The 17,003-nt window shown below is 30.3% G+C and overlaps 1 protein-coding gene across 2 annotated transcripts in view; it reads right to left on the bottom strand.

Moving 5' to 3' along the window:
• LOC126737731 (uncharacterized) overlaps positions 1–12,061 on the bottom strand; it is a 35,874-nt gene extending 23,813 nt beyond the window's left edge. The window contains exon 1 of one of the 2 annotated variants that reach the window (XM_050442744.1): positions 11,895–12,061. The gene's annotated coding sequence lies outside the window, so the exon portion shown is untranslated. Of the gene's footprint in view, positions 1–11,859 lie in introns of both variants that reach the window. The other variant, XM_050442743.1, reaches the window with a different exon arrangement.
• Between the last annotated feature and the right edge of the window lie 4,942 nt (positions 12,062–17,003).

The raw sequence follows: 17,003 nt of genomic DNA, 5'->3' as shown, positions 1-17,003 counted from the left end.
CAGACAGTAGTCTGCGAAAGTACTATTTTCCCTCATTACTAGTCAGATCAATGAATGTTGTACATTCTGTGTATATCGAGGAGAGTCATTCATTCAGTGATTTTTGTCAAATGTACAAGAATCATTCCTACTTCGAAGAATTACCAACGATCGTAATGAATTAATGCATCACGTCTGTAAATGGTTTAATTATGTACGAGAAGTGACATTTCAAGATGATTCAGGGCACATTAGAAAGGTGAGATGCGGTAGAATTACAAAAAATGGACCTTTGACCCCTTTTTTGACATGAGAACCTATCTAAGATCTAGGAATCAATGATTATCGCAATAGATTAATAATTCACGTCTTTCATTGATTCAATTACGTACGAAAAGTGACATTTCAAGATAATTCAAGGCATATTAGAGAGGTGAGATGTGGTAGAAGCCCAAATAATCGACTTTTGACCCACTTTTTGGCATGAAAATCTATCTGAAAGTCAGAATTCATTGACGATTGTAATGAATTAATGCTTTACGTCTGTAATTGGCTCAATTACGTACAAAAAGTAACATTTTTAAATGATCCAAGGCATATTAGAGAGGTGAGATGCGGTAGAAGCCCAAATAATCGACTTTTGACCCACTTTTTGGCATGAAAATCTATCTGAAAGTCAGAATTCATTGACGATCGTAATGAATTAATGCTTTACGTCTGTAATTGGCTCAATTACGTACAAAAAGTAATATTTTAAGACGATCCAATGGATATTAGAGAGGTGAGATGCGGTAGAATGCCAAAAAATTAACTTTCGACCCCTTTTTTGGCATGAAAACCTATCTAAGACTTAGGAATCAATGACAATCATAATGAATTGATGATTCACGTCTATGATTAATTTAATTACATCTGAAAAGTGACATTTCAAGATGATTCAAGGCATAATGGGGAGGTGAGATGCGCTAGAATGTCAACAATAAACTTTTGATCCAGTACAAAAATGCACAATGTTCAATTTGTACCTCTTTTGCACAGGAAAATTTTTGATTTTTTTCAGGATAAGTACAATTGTTTTATTATAACAAAACTGTAAGCTTGTACAAACTTGGTTGGTTAATTAGGGTTTGCTGAAGAATTGTACAACATTTTGAATGTTTCAAAAATGTTTCATAAATATTTTTTTCAAATTTTGTCTTGATATAAAATTTCTACGAATTCCTTTAAAAATAATTAACATTTTATTTAATTAATTAAAATGGGTGTAAAGAATTGTACTGATTTGTACTAAACCAATTAGTACTATTTTTATAAACTCCATTAAAAATTAATTATTGAAAATGTAAATAATTTACATATTTTCAATAATTTACTTTAAAACGGGTGTTAAAAATTGTACAATTTTTCTTTCAAAAATGTTAATTTTGTGCATTTATGTACAGGTTTATAAGAAAAATTGTACATCTGCAAAAATATATACACATTTATAAATTAAAACCAATGATAATAATAAACTTTCCTTAGCACCTTTAAGAGAAAATTAGTACAATTATTTATACAGTTAAGTACTCAAAGAAAACCTGGCCGAGTTTAGGATTCTTTACCTTACTTTTCTTTTATACTTTTTTAATGAACACTTTTGTATATTTTTATATATATACTTTTTTGCTTTCTTTCCCTTTTTTTGACATTGTATACATGCAATTGTATATTTTTTAATTTTTCTCAAAAGCATTTGGAAAAAAAATGATGACTAAGTTTAGGATTTTTCTAAAACCTTATAAATCCTACTTCAAATTTTTCATATTTTAGTTCAGGCACTTAAAACAGATCTAGGGCGACTTTAAAATCAATGAAAAATCTGTGATCTATGAGACTAATTGTAAATATTGTGATAACAAGTACAAGAAGAACAATTAATGTTGAATATAAAGAACATGAAGCTCATATGCAATACGGGAAATTTAAAGAGGAACAAAGAAACTCTTCTAAAGAAAAGTAGTAGGACACTTGAGAGGGATGAGGTGCGATAAAAACCAAAAATTAGGTAAAAATTCAATGATGTGTCCAACATCAAAAATTATAAAAAAATGCGTAAAGAAACATCGTCATACGTCCTAAAAATCTCAACCTTAACAATCCATTTAAACGAAAACCTATCATAAATGTCTCAATTAAAAACAAAGAAAATAACATTATTCTGCACTCAAAATTAATTACATTCCCACCTTTATAATTTACATCTCTCTCTCCCTCACACAAACACATAGAGACACGTTCCTGCTATTATTAAATTCGGTGTAAAAGCGGTTGTATCCATGGAAAAGCGACTCGATTGAAGCAACAAACACAAAAGGCGAATAATTTTTAATTAAAAACGACGATTTTAGTAACTTTACAGTGACCTTAAGAAACAATTAGTTGGCCTTAAGGTCATTTTGACTTGTCTAATTGCACTCTTTGCTCTACGGTCTTGTTTATCTAAGAGTATTAACCGACGAGGCCAATTAAATGTTTTGAGCCCCGAGGAGCACTAAATTCAATTAACCCCCCCCCCCCCCCCCCAAAAAAAAAAGTAAAAATAAACATAATTCCGTGGTGCAAAATTGTAAAAAACGCTTCGCAATTTATATCAATGAGAGCTAAACAGTGGGAAACTTCATATAAGTTCACATTCAGAGACCGTCAAGGAAGGAAACCGGAATTAGTATTAAGGGCTTATAAACCACATGAAATGGACCCCAGAGTACCACGGACCCACTTTTATAACTTAATGGGTCACGAGGCACGCATTCTTATTTTCAATTAATGAATATATTTCTCAGATATTTTAGCTCAAAAAAAAGATAACATAATAGTTTTTGTGCATAAGTTAATACGATATGAGGCACGTTTCTATATTAATTATTACAGTACAGGGTGTCCCAAATTCGAGGGTGACCATTGGGATCTCGGAAACCGTAAGAGTTACGGGGTCGGTTAAATAGAGGCAAAGTTGCGCAATTTGGAGCTTAATAAAATGACGTTTAAAAAATTTTAAAATTCTGGATACTTCCGGAGATATTAAAAAAAAACGAAATTACCTTCTACCGACTTTATTTTAAAAGACATCGGAAAACTAAAAACAGTTTGTTATTGCCATTTTTTATGTACTACAATATGACGCAAAAAAAAATTAATTCGACGTTTCGTTTTTCTTCGATCATCATCAACTTAATTTTTTCTTATGGGCGCCATATTGAATTTTCTCATTTTTAAAAAGTATTTTTAATTGCCTTTAAGATAAGGTATCGCACTTGCATGTCCGATTTAGTGGCGGATCTGGAGGGTTTTGGTAGGTGAGGCGAACCCCAAAAATGAATTATAATATATTTTCAAGTTATATAATTTAAAAACAATGGACTGTAACAGGTATTATAAAACGACCAAAAATTTAATACATCCACATTTAAATTATTTAAATATTTTTAACTCCTTTTTGCAAAATAAGGCTCTCAAGACTCAAGGGCTCGATTTTTAGTTACTAAAAAAGTGTTTATAATTTTTTCATAAAAGTCTTCTTCGTCTGTTTTGGAACCAGTCATATCATTAATAAGCGACTTTTCGATTCACAAGAGTGCAAGGTCAGATAACCGGTCTTGATTCATAGTATTACGAAGGTAAGTCTTTATTCTTTTAAGGCAAGAAAAATGTCTTTTCACACTTGCTCTTGCAATAGGTAAAGTTAATATGAGCATAATAAGTTTAGTTGTATACGGAAAAACATCTTTTATGTAGTTGTGAGAATATTAAATATTTGTTGCGGACTACAGCCTGAAAACTGTTCATCGCCAAATATTATTTTCAGTTCAGTTTTTAACGCAAGTCTTTCCTTTTCAAAAATTTTGTAATTTTTAACTAGGTTTGCCAACAAATCTTCAGGAAATATCTTTCTAAATTTTATAAAGTTATTGCATTTAATTAGCGCTAAAAATTGTATGTCTGTAAAGTTCTTAAATCTTTCTCTTAATTGTACAACTATTGTATCAAGAATTTCAAAATAAAGACCTTTCATATTTTCGTCAGACTTTTCTTTAAGATTATATGAAAAACTGATGGTTTGTTTGGCATTATTAACTAAATTAGCTGATATTGTTTTTAAATTATAAAAAATATCATCCGTCCCTAATTCGCTCAGTTGCGTAATACATGTATCAACATATTTTTTGCATAGGACAACATCAAATGTTTTTTTTTTTGTAAAATGTCATAAAGAAAATCTGTTTTTAAGAAAATTTCGCTAAACACATTTAAAAGAAATACAAATTCAAATTCTAAAAAAGATTTTAGCACTATTAATAAAGACCGCACCTGAAGATCGATCATTCATAATATTTTCAAACACAGAGATAAAGTTGAGGTATTCATTTGTTAGTAGCAAAACAATCTTGGATCTGGATGCCCATCTGGTTTCGCAAAAGGACGGGATTCGTTTACCAATCAGGTTGTCTGCAACCACTCTTCGTTTGGCCGACTGATGAAAGAAATTAGGGTTTCCAGATAAAGTAGCAAAAAATATTCGACATTCCTTAATAGATTTGCATCCGTCTTGAAGTACCAAATTTAGTTTATGGGCTGAACAGTGAATAAAAGTTGCTTCAGGAGCATCATTTTTAATTTTCATTTGCAAACCGTTAATGTGACCAGCCATGACACTTGCTCCATCATAGCACTGTGCCACGAGCTTTTCTCTGTAATTAAATCGAGATAAAACGCTGGCAACTAATGTGTATAAGGCTTCTGAAGTTCGGTCATCACTCACATCGTAAAAACCCAAAAATCGTTCATAAATATTCACAGATTTTTTCTCTACATATCTTAGTAACATTGCACACTGAGATTTTTCAGTAATGTCGGTGGTATCATCTACAATTACGGCAAAAAACTCGTGTCTTTAAGTTGCTGATTAATCTCTTCTTTAATAACTTCACTTATGCAAAAAATTAAATCATTTTGAATGGTTTTGGAACAAAATGATTTTCCAAGCTTTTTAATATGATTTCGTAGTTCTTCATTATATTTTATTTTGGAATTAAAAACTTCAATAAAGTTTTCCCTATTTTCCGAACCTTCACCCTCTCGATGACCACAAAATGACAGTTCTTGTTTTGCTAGGAGTTTAGTGGTATCAATTAAGTGACTAAGTTACTAAGTTTAATATTAATCTTTTAGATCAAGACTCTATAATTACTAAAGACTATAAAAATATGGTTGCATTAAATAATTTTTGTTTTGTCAATGAGATTAGTCCTGCCAGCGCCACTCGAGTCTCACAAAGTAGAACAATAATAGATCATGTGATTTGTACTACTAACAAAAAAAATGAATGTGATATTAGTGTAGAAGATACTTCTTTATCTGATCATAGAAAAATTTGTTTAGAAATAAGCGCAAATATAAGGAAATTCAAGCCTGGAATATTTGTTCAACGTCCCGTACTAAATATACAAAAATTTAAACAAAAACTCCAAGATAAGCTAATAGAAGAAAATATAGATTCATTTCAAAATTTAATTAACGTAATTAGCAATTGTAAAATAAAATCAACAATTAATAAAAAAATTAAATGTCGACAAAACAATGATTGGATAACACCAGACTTATTAATTTTAATTAAAGAAAAAGAATTGGCGTATAAGAAATATAAAAAAGCTCCAGAAAATAATAACTTCAAATTAAATTTTACAAGGTTAAAAAATTCACTAAATAATAAAATAAAAGCATTAAAAAATGCGTACTTTAAAAACAAATGGGCCCAAGCAGCACAAAATACAAGAAAACAGTGGGATACAATAAATCTGTTTTTAAATAATAAAAATAAACCAAATTGAAATTAATGGTCTATTGGAAAATGATGATAAAAAAATTGCAGACAGTTTGAACAAATATTTTACGGAGGTAGGTGCGACCATAATCGAGGACATGCGGACTGATACAAAAAATATATTAAAACAAGATTTTAAGGAGATTAAATGTGATAATAGCATATTTTTTGAGCCGACAGACAGTAATAAAATAAGCAACATAATATTAAGCCTAAACGGCTCCGGGCCATGATAAAATTACAATACTTGATCTAACTAATATAAAAGAGTACATATTAAATATACTAGTCATACTTATAAATAATGCATTCAGCATAGGCGAATTTCCTCCTGACCTCAAAATATCTAAAGTATGTCCAATTCATAAATCTGGTCCTAAAACCCAATTAAATAACTACAGGCCTATATCTATAACAAGTGTCTTTTCAAAAATTATCGAAACAGTGATTAAGAGGCGGATGATGTCATTTATAGAAAAATATATCTCATACGATTTATACCAATATGGGTTTCTTAAAAACAGCAGCACTTTAAGTGCTACTATAGATCTCCTTAACTATGTGTCAGCTAATTTAGATCAAGGCAAAATTGTCATAGCAGTTTTTGTCGATTTAAGAAAGGCATTTGACGTAGTTAATCATGACATATTATTAAACAAGCTGGAAGAAATGGGTTTTCGGGGATCTGCACTGTCCTTGATTGGGTCATACTTACTTAATAGAAGACAATATGTATATGTCAATAATAAAGAAAGTAATATCTTAACATTTAACTGTGGTGTCCCTCAGGGGTCAGTGTTGGGACCATTACTGTACTCACTGTATGTTCTGAGTTTACGGGTAGCAGGGTTAGACGCCCAATATTATACATTTGCTGACGATACTGTATTATTGTATTCGGATAATGATTGTGATAGATTGGTTAATAGGGTAAATGATGATCTAACTAAATATAGTCAATGGTTACTACAAAATAATCTTAAAATAAATTTGGACAAAACCAAATATATCCTATTTAAACAGAAAAATAAGACAATAAATCAAGTTAGAATATGTCTAAATGGTGCGACTTTAGAAAATGTAAATAATATAAAATATTTGGGACTTACACTGGATGAGAATCTTAATTGGAACGCTCATATTGACTACTTAAAAAGTAAGATAATTCCCTTTACAGGAGCATTTTATAAATGTAAGCACTTCTTAAGTAACGCAGCTAAATATAAAATATATAATGCTTACTTTCTTTCAAACTTGCGGTACCTAATCCCAGTGTGGGGAACCTGTTGTAAGTACAATTTTCAAAGAGTTGAAATTTTGCAGAGTAAAGTACTCAAGATTTTATTTAATCTTGATTATTTTATGCATGCGGGGGACATATTTGAAATATTGAAAATCCACTCAATTAGTCACATACTTAAAATAGAACAAGCAAAATTAATATTTAAAATAATTAATAAGCTACAAAAATTAAATTACACTATTGTTTATTCTAGTGAAATACATGCACATAATCTAAGAAACAACAATATTCGACTAAGTAGTGCTAGAACAAACATTGCCCTTAGAAACCCAATCAACGCAGCGACACAAACCTATAATGATCTGTCTTATGAAATAAAACAAGAAGTTTCTTATTATAAATTTATTAGAATGGTTAAGCAATCCTTACACTATTAACAAAGTTACTAATATGTAATTCTATGGCCACATTGTTACAATAACATATTTCTTTTAAATGTAACTTCGGTACCAATGCTAATATAAGTATTGCTTAGAAGTTTATTCATATATTGGACTTGTGTGTTTATTAAGTTTATGAAATAGACAATATTATAAATATGTATTAAGAAAAAAAATGTAAAAAAAATCAATTTTGTAACCAGATAATTGCTTTAATATATGAAGTGTTTTCAAAAGTATCATTCTGTTTTTTCTAACTTTCTCATTGTATATGATTTTACAATGTGAAACATTTTCCTGTAGTAAATCTTTTATTCTTGACATGTTTTTTTCTAGTCTTTTTAAATTAATAAATGATGTTAAATGCCTGATTCCGCATGCTTTTTTGCTGATCGTTTCAAATTTTTAAGGTCATAGTATCCTTCTTTGACCCAGACAGACTTTACATGTAAAAGAAGAACACATAGCCAACAAAATAATTTTTGAGCATATATACTCCCACACAACCAAGGATGGGTATTGTACCAAGATGATTGAAAGGAACCAAGATACTTTGAGCCTGAAACGTAATTAGTACTATTGTGGTTGATCGACCTATATTTTTACAATGTTTAAGATTTTAAAAAAAATGGTTTAAGGAAAATTTGAAATAAATAAAAAAAAAAAAAAATTCAAAATTCAAAAACTTTTTATTTATCCCAAAATAAATTACACTTCATTTTTAAATATAACAATAATCTCGGTTGATGATAAATAAAGGACTACCCTGCGATTAGTAAACCGATTCACAAGTCTGGAACTTATTTTCAGAAATGTGTAGAGCGCCCCAAAAACTAAAACCTAAAGAAAAAAAATCACTATTTATACTTAACAATAAAGTTAATAATTTTCAGTTTATGACAATAATTTTGGTATCCGGTCAAGCACAAGAACCCCCCATAGGTCACTAGGAGAATAGCACTAATAATTCATTATTATTTATAAATTGGACTGACAGAGAACGCACAGATCTAGCCACAAATAGTCAGATAATTTCAACATTTTCATTAAATTGTACGTTGCTCTTGCAAAAGTTTATTTTTAATGTGTTTTGAAAATGTAGATATTGCTAAAGTTTTTTTTTCAACTGGAATATTGTTCCATATTTGAGGTGCACAAAAGCAAAGGATTTTTGGAAATTTGCAGAACGGTGTTGCGGTACAAGAAAATTGCCAGTATAGCGAGTTTGGTGATAGTGATCTCTAGATATGAAAAGTTGATATAAATATGGCGGTTGCTTGGATTTTAAAACTCTATAAATAAAATTGGTTAAATGTAGCGTACGTCGATTAGCCATAGATAATATTGAGTATTTATTTAAGTGTGGAGTAATATAATCTCTATACAAAATATTATATGAAAATCGCAAACACGCATTTTGCAACTTCTGAATAGATTTAGAAATTCTGTTAGTCAAAGAGCTGTGATAAATGATGTCACCATAATCCAACAAAGATAAAACAAGAGAGTTACATAAATAGTATTTTGTTGTTGAGGGTAAAAATCTGTTTACTTGATATATTTTCTTCAATCTTAAATAGGCAATGCAAAGTTTCTTTTTTATATGCGTTTCGAAAGTTAATCTTGTGTCAAGGTAAACACCTAAATTCTTGACTTCTGTGACAACAGGCAACCTTTCATTATCTATCATAATATTTAAATGTTGATTAATATTTGCTATTCTGGCTTTGTTCTCTCCCAACAATATTACACATGATTTTGCAGCATTTAGCTTAAGATTATGATTATTTAATAAATATAATATAATCATTATTTTCTAATATTTAGGTCGATCAACATTTAAAAGAGGATGAATAATGAAGAAAGGTATAGTAAGCTCAATTTTATATATTTAGTCATTTAAAAAAATTATAAAAAAAAACATAATTTGGCATAAGTAGGTTTACTTTAAATCGGTTGAGTATATGTGGTTTGGAACTTCATGTATGGCAGGAAACAAGAATTAAAGTGTATATGTATAAATATTAAAATAGATTAGATTTTATAACAATATGTTATTTTATTCTTAAAAATAATTAGTATTATTAAATAAAAAATAATAACATAAATATTATGATTATTTTTTATATTACATTATTAGTAGAAGTTTACTAGATACTAATATTTCAAAGATGAAATATAAAAAAAATATATTGCCATACGTGAAATTTGAACTACTCGTTTCCAAATTATTATCATCGCCCTTTCTTTACCTGATCTTTTATCTTCTTTTAAATTGCATAAAGATGGCTGAGGTCTACCAATAGTAAGAATCTCTCTTTTTTCATTTTCCGTTCTTCTGGAAAACGGAATTTCCAGCAAAGTAGTGGGTCATATTCAGGGCCAAAAACAGGAATAACTTTTTATAATTAATTAAAAATGTTTTGTAAAGTCTAAATCACAAACATTTAACACTACAAACAGTACAAAAACAAATATTTCATGTTTATTCAAAAAAAAATTTATTCGTGCTGTTCTCCGCCTGCCACTTGACTGCCAGCGGGCTTTTCCAACTTTGAAATCGTTCCGTACCGGGTATCTTTCGGTTTTTCATGCGGCGACAGCGAAGATCGCCTCAATCGAACCAGTCGGTGGCGATTCGCCACTGGCGATATTTTGTGATTGCGCGGGCGGGTATAGCTCAAAGAGCACGTTCATAAAGTTAAATGTTGAGTACCGCTGACCAATAGGTTTTACCGGATTTATATACTACTTTTTTACCGAAATTAATTTTAAAAGGTCTTAAATATTGATTGATTTTCATTTTTTAAACGAATGCTACTATATAATATCGTATTTTTTAAAATATTTATGCAAGATGAGGCGTCGCCTCCCTTGCCTCACCGGCAAATCCGCCACTGGTCCGATTACTCCTTCTAGTACTTCCCTTAAAAACTCCATGAGTGCAAGAGAAAAAGATATATCAATGGAATTTCCAAATAAAATAAATTAATATAAAACGAAGCTATAAAATACTCAGTTAAACATTTATGTTTAATTAATTATTTTTTTTTCAATATCTGGGATCAAATTGGTAACAAAAAACTCCATTAAATAAGGTTTTCTTTAATGGAAAATGTGCATAACTTAATGCGATATGAGGCACGTTTCTTGGGCCAATTATGATCGATTTTTAAATCAATTAAATTTCCCAAAATATCCGTAAATTCCGTTAACTAATTGGAGAAAAATTTAATTGGATTTACTTGGATCGCGTGTGCCGCCCTTTAAATTGACTAAAAATCGGTTTTGCATGAACAAACCGCATCATAGAAGGGAAATTTCGAAGTTCAGTCAAAGGGAGTTTTTCTAAAATTATACCGGGGGTGGCTCTGTAGGATTATTGAGTAAATATACGTGGGTAAAGGACATTTTTGTTAGTGTCTAACTAAACTGGAAAAAAAAAATTTTACTCATTTCTTAGGCACTCAACCTAACTCTAAATGCCTGGACTGAAATTTCCCAATTACTTTGGAATGTGAATAATAAAAGTTCTCTTAAAATGCATTCGAAATGTTTTTAAGTACTGAAAAGATTATTCTAGGCACTTAAGCTAACTCTACCTAGTTAAAAGAGCCTAAGGAACACTTAACTGATCAATTCCAGGCACTTATGCCAAAACGTATTAAATTAAAAAAAAATACTAAACTTAGTCAATTTTCTTATTGAGTACCTAAAGGATTATTATAGGCACTCAGGCACTCAATCTGACTCCAACTAATTTGAAAGGGTTTTTAAATGATTTTTCCGGACACAGAAACTGAATTAAATGCCTGCACTAAAATTTTAAAATTATTTTATAATAATAATAATAAAAACGTTTATTAGTCACTCAAGAAGCAAAAAATACAAACAGAGGTACATAGACAGTGAACAACACTATGTTATTTCAATGTAAATAAGAGAAATAAGAATATTATTCGTTACCCTTAACAATATAATTTTGTAGTAATAATTTATACCTACATACATAGTAATAATGAAAGTGAGTGACCAATAGGCCATTATATTCAGACTTTCTACTCATTATATTCAGAGTATCTACTTCAGGGCAAAAATGTTTAAAACTCAAAAACAAAATTAAATTAAAAAAAAAAATAGAAATTATAAATTCGAAAACATATATAAATTAATGCAACAATTGTTTGTACAAATTTTTAAAAAAACAATAAAGACAAAAGTACAATTAAAAAAAGAATTTTATTTATTTATAATTACTTTTCAAAAAACATACCCCCTCAATAACTCAACCAAGTTAGTACAATAAAAAATAAAAACCAACAAATTGTACTTACCCTTATTATTTAGTACAATATACAGAGTCGCTTACTTTGGCACACAACTCTGGCACAACGATAATAATCAACAGGCGGACAGACAAGAGATGAAGAGGACACGCCGATGTTCCTCAACTAGGATTTTATCCTAAAGAGGCGCCTACATAGCGTATACGTCCAGGGGTGGGGGAGGGACATACTAGTATATATACATACATATGTAACAAATAATTTGATAATGGATGCGTAGAGGAATTTCGGGATCACCATTGAATAAGTAGTTCCCTCTCTACCAGCCGGTTTTTCCCGCCCACACTTGAACCATTTACTATATTACCACCCCCGTAGTGGGGTTAATGATAGTCTAAAGTCTCAAGTGGTTACTTGAGACTAGTTAAGGGAACTTTTCGTTTGCCCTCGGTATGTCAGCAATGTTCATAATTAAATTCTGTATGGTCGTGACGAATTCTTAATGAGTTACTTATTTTATTGGGTATTATGATTACGTCACTTATAGCAAAAATCAATTTAGAAGTTACTCTAAATAAATCTATCACACTCTGTAATAATCTCACAAATTGATCACGTGACACGCAGGCGTGGCTTTTTTTACTATGGAGGTTATTGAAAAAGCACAACAAATAAAAACGTCAACTGAGATTTTTTTTACAAGTGCCTGGAAGAGTTTTTTTATTTATATAAATAATTTATTTCTTACAGGCAGTTGAAACTTATCACTGACTAATATTTGGTCAAACTAGTTAAACTCATGACAGTAATGCCAACTCTTTCTCTGTCCCCGGTATGTCACTGTCGGCGGCCATCTTGGACCGCCATGACAATTTGTGGGAGGAGCCTAAAAAGTCACATGACCGTCTACTTAACAATTTATTATCGATCACGTGGTGTCTGTCAACTAACTGAAGGCGTGGCTTAGGTTTGTTCACTACGAGGGTTATTCAAGGATTTGTCTCATTTTTCCTTAATAAATATTTACATATAAAATTATATCAAATCTAAATAAACAGTGTTATTAAATTAATTGTTGAATATATTTTGCAAAAACATTGTTTTTCATCAACACAACCCTTACCCCCCCCACCCACCCCAAACGTTTGCCCCTTAAGAAATTCTTTTGAAAAATCACCGTTTTTTGTCTATAGTATCCAATCTAATAGCTCTGTTTTTGTCATAAATATTTATTAATATAATTATATCAAATTTAAATAAACAAACTGTGTTATTAAACGACAAAACCAGCTGTTATTCATGCATATTATTATGGAAAAAAATGATTTTTGAACGCAATTTCTTACTGGTAAGTTGTGTAGGGTGGGCGGGGGGGGGTAAAGGGTTTTAATTGTCTCTAAGGGGATTAATGAAAAGCCACTGCCAAAAGACCATCTGCTTTACTTTTTTTACTATGGAGGTTATTAAAAAAGTACAACAAATAAAAACGTTAATTGAGATCTGTCATTTTTCTTACTAGTGCCTGGAAGAATTTCTTTATTTATACAAATAATTTATTTCTTACAGGCAGTTGAAACTTATCACTGACTAATATTCGGTCAAACTAATTAAACTAACATGACAGTAATGACAACTATTTCTTTGTCCCCGGTATGTCACTGTCGGCGGCCATCTTGGACCGCCATGACAGTTTGTGGGAGGAGCCTAAAAAATCACGTGATCGTCTGCTTAACAATTTATAATCGATCACGTGGTGTATGTCAACTAACTGAAGGCGTGGCTTAGGTTTGTTCACTACGAGGGTTATTCAAAGACTTGTCTCATTTTTCCTTAGTAAATATTTAAATATAAAATTATATAAAATCTAAATAGACAGTGTTATTAAATTAAATATTAAATATATTCTGCAAAAACAATGTTTTTTATCAATACAACCCTTAGCCCCCCACCCACCCCAAACGTTTGCCCAGTAAGAAATTCTTTTGAAAAATCAGCGTTTTTTGTCTATAGTATCCAATCTAATAGGTCTGTTTTTGCAATAAATATTTACTAATATAATTATATCAAATTTAAATAAACAAACTGTGTTATTAAATGACGAAACCAGCTGTTATGCATGCATATTATTAAGGAAACAAATGATTTTTGAACGTAATTTTTTACTGGTAAGTTGTGTAGGGTGGGCGGGGGGGGGGGTAAGGGGTTTTAATTGTCTCTAAGGGGGTTAATGAAAAGCCACTGCCAAAAGACCATCTGCTTTACAGTCACAGTGGATCACGTGACACGCAGGCGTGGCTTTCTTTACTATGGAGGTTATTGAAAAAGTACAACAAATAAAAACGTCAATTGAGATCTGTCATTTTTTTACAAGTGCCTGGAAGAGTTTATTTATTTCTTACAGCCAATTAACAGTTATCATTGACCGATAAGAATAATTAAACTCAAGTTAAACAATTTTTAGATCAATTTTAGTTTTTTTGCATAATTTTTAGGAGATCTCACACGTTATTAAAGTTGCTAAATCATTACTGAGAATAATATTTGATCGGGTAATTAAACCCTTCAATCACAGTGTTGTGATAAATATGGTGGTCACTTATAATTAAGACTCCTACAGAGTTTTTTTTTGTTTCATACTGTTGAATTATTTGACTCATTGTCAAATTAAATATTTTCAAAAACAAAAAAAAAATTATTTCTTACAGGCAATTAAAGGTTATCACTGACTTACGAGTTTTTTTATTCATACAAATAATTTATTTCTTACAGGCAGTTGAAACTTATCACTAACTAATATTTGGTCAAACTAGTTAAACTCATGACAGTAATGCCAACTCTTTCTCTGTCCCCGGTATGTCACTGTCGGCGGCCATCTTGGACCGCCATGACAGTTTGTGGGAGGAGCCTAAAAAGTCACATGACCGTCTACTTAACAATTTATTATCGATCACGTGGTGTCTGTCAACTAACTGAAGGCGTGGCTTAGGTTTGTTCACTACGAGGGTTATTCAAAGATTTGTCTCATTTTTCCTTAGTAAATATTTAAATATAAAATTATATCAAAACTAAATAAACAGTGTTATTAAATTAATTGTTGAATATATTCTGCAAAAACATTGTTTTTTATCAATACAACCCTTAGCCCCCCACCCACCCCAAACGTTTGCCTAGTAAGAAATTCTTTTGAAAAATCAGCGTTTTTTGTCTATAGTATTTAATCTAATAGCACTGTTTTTGTAATAAATATTCATATATATAATGATATCAAATTTAAATAAACAAACTGTGTTATTAGATTAGATATTACTGACGAAACCAGCTCTTATTCATGCGTATTATTTAGGAAAACAATGATTTTTGAAAATAATGTCTTACTGGTAAGTCGTGCGGGGTGGGTGGGGGGGTAAAGATAAGATTAATAAAAAGCGTTTTTTTGTAGGAAATTATAGGTAATAAAAAAATATATACTTTTTGTATCTATACTTTTCTCACGTAACCTTAAAGGTTTTAAGTAAAACGTAGAAAAACATTATTTTAATTCTTGAAATCAAGGAGTATTGCTATGAAAATTGCAGTAGTTGTCCTATTTTTTTCCTGCAAATTAGTGGAAATTGAAGGTTTTCACAATGAAATCTAGAAAAAAATAGGAAATACATTAACGTGTATGAAACAATAATTATACCAAATAAGATCAAATATTCAAATTTGCTCAAAACTGAACAAAAATTTTTAAAATAAAATTTAGTATAAAAAAATGCAGTGGTGTACTTCGTTTTTTAATAAATAATATTTACGATAAATCTCTTATGGACGTCTAATTATTTTATTTGTACGTCGAAAAATTACCCGCTTAGGCATAAAACACACATTTTATCAGATATTTATCGTTAAAGTTCAACCAAAAATGTACATCTGGTATAAACGTTTATTTAACCATCGCATCGTTTATTGAATAATAGTTTATTACTTTATTACTTTTTACTTTTTATTTTTATTACTGTATTACTTTATTACTTTACCTATTATTCAATCAACGATCGCATCGTGTGTTACTTGGGAAGATATTCAATTGCCAATAAGAGATAAATAATTTAATTCCTTCCAGGCATTCCAGTAATAAAAATGTCAATGTCTTGATTTTTAACGTATTGAGTTTAATTATTTTTTCATTGATCTCACATGGTTCCAGTGGTAGTATTAGTAGGTTAGATCTGGGAAAGATCTTGAGGATTATAGTAATAATAAATGTTGAAAAAGTTGTCAAGGTTTTACAGAAATAAAAAGATGACCGTGCCACTGGAACTACTATTTTAAAATATCTCTTTATGTTTACAACCTATAATTAAAAAAGACGATTTTTTGAGACAAGGAATCTTCTGCTTTAATTAATTTATACATTTATGCTTTAATAAATCAACTCACAACAGTGCAGGAAATTATTTCCTCATAAATAAATAAAAAATGCCCAATTTTAATTTAATAGTTAAATAATATTTAATAATTATTATTAATAAAATATAGGTTAGTAATAAAGAATATTTGTATTTATATTTTTACTCTTTGTCTATCCCTGGTATGTCACTCTCGGCAGCCATCTTGAACCGCCATGACAGTTCGTGGGAGGACTTTAAAAATCACGTGACCGTTTCCTTTACAATACACAATCCATCACGTGACATATTAAATGAAGGCGTGGCTTAGGTCTGTTTACCCTGCAAGGTTATTTAAAAAGTACAATTTAAACACTTTTTAATGGATCTGTCATCATATCTTCATCATTTATGGGTTGATATTTATTATTTAACAAAAAAATAATCCAATAATTAATTTTTACTTCTTTGATGATAGTAGTGCCAACTCCTTCCTTGTTGCGGTATTTTACTGTCATCTTGGACAGCTAAGACAACAAAAACGTCACTTGATATCTGTCATTTATTTTTAGACAAAAACAAATAATTAATTTCTTACAAGCAGTTGACAGTATTTGATAAGACTAACTAAACTCAAGACAGTAATGACAAGTCTTTGTCTGCCTCTGGTATGTCCGCCATGACAGTTGGAGGAGTTTAAAAATCACGTGACCCTTTGCTTTATATTACACAATCGATCACGTGACATAAAAAATGAAAGCGTGGCTTAAGCTTACTTACTGCGTGGGCTATTCATAGCTATACTTTCCCACCCTATAATTA

Source organism: Anthonomus grandis, chromosome 6 (genome assembly GCF_022605725.1).
Source record: "Anthonomus grandis grandis chromosome 6, icAntGran1.3, whole genome shotgun sequence".
NCBI classification, from domain to species: Eukaryota; Metazoa; Arthropoda; class Insecta; order Coleoptera; family Curculionidae; genus Anthonomus; species Anthonomus grandis.
This window is presented reverse-complemented; position numbering and strand designations above follow the sequence as displayed.